This window comes from Orycteropus afer, unplaced genomic scaffold, assembly GCF_000298275.1.
Source record: "Orycteropus afer afer isolate SDZICR_OR568_19922 unplaced genomic scaffold, OryAfe1.0 scaffold00892, whole genome shotgun sequence".
Taxonomy (NCBI): Eukaryota; Metazoa; Chordata; class Mammalia; order Tubulidentata; family Orycteropodidae; genus Orycteropus; species Orycteropus afer.
In genome coordinates, this window is record NW_006922479.1 from 497,557 (window position 1) to 498,128 (window position 572).

Sequence of the window (572 nt, forward strand, 5' to 3'; positions counted from 1 at the left end):
AGGACACCAAATTGTGCACATAAGATATAGACAACAGAGGCTACTACCAATATAAGCACAATACTGCATTACCACTAAGACCAAGGACCAGGCTACAGATAAATGGATAGACAACTGAGAAGATCAGATGAGGGTTGGCAGACAGTAATACACCCTAGACCAATGATAGATTTAGCTGAGAATAATCTTGCATAGATACTAGTGATAAAAAATAACCACAATCATTACATAAATAGCAGAAGACAGACTTAGAGTAATCCCTCAGAGACAGCCAAACACCTTGGTAGAGAGAACCACTGGGCCTGCTGATTCAGGGCTATAGTATTGGGGGACATAAGGCTCAATTGACACAACATAATACATAATAATCTTGTTCCACAACCTACTTTGGTGAGTAGCAACTGGGGTCTTAAAAGCTTTTGAGCAGCCATCTAAGATGCAGCTAATAGTCTCCTTTCATTGGAAGCAAAGAAGAATGAATAAGACCAAGGGCTTTTGGAAACAATCAGCTCCAGGATACGATGGACCTCAAGATCAGAAGAACTAGATGGTGCCCAGCTACCAATGCCAAC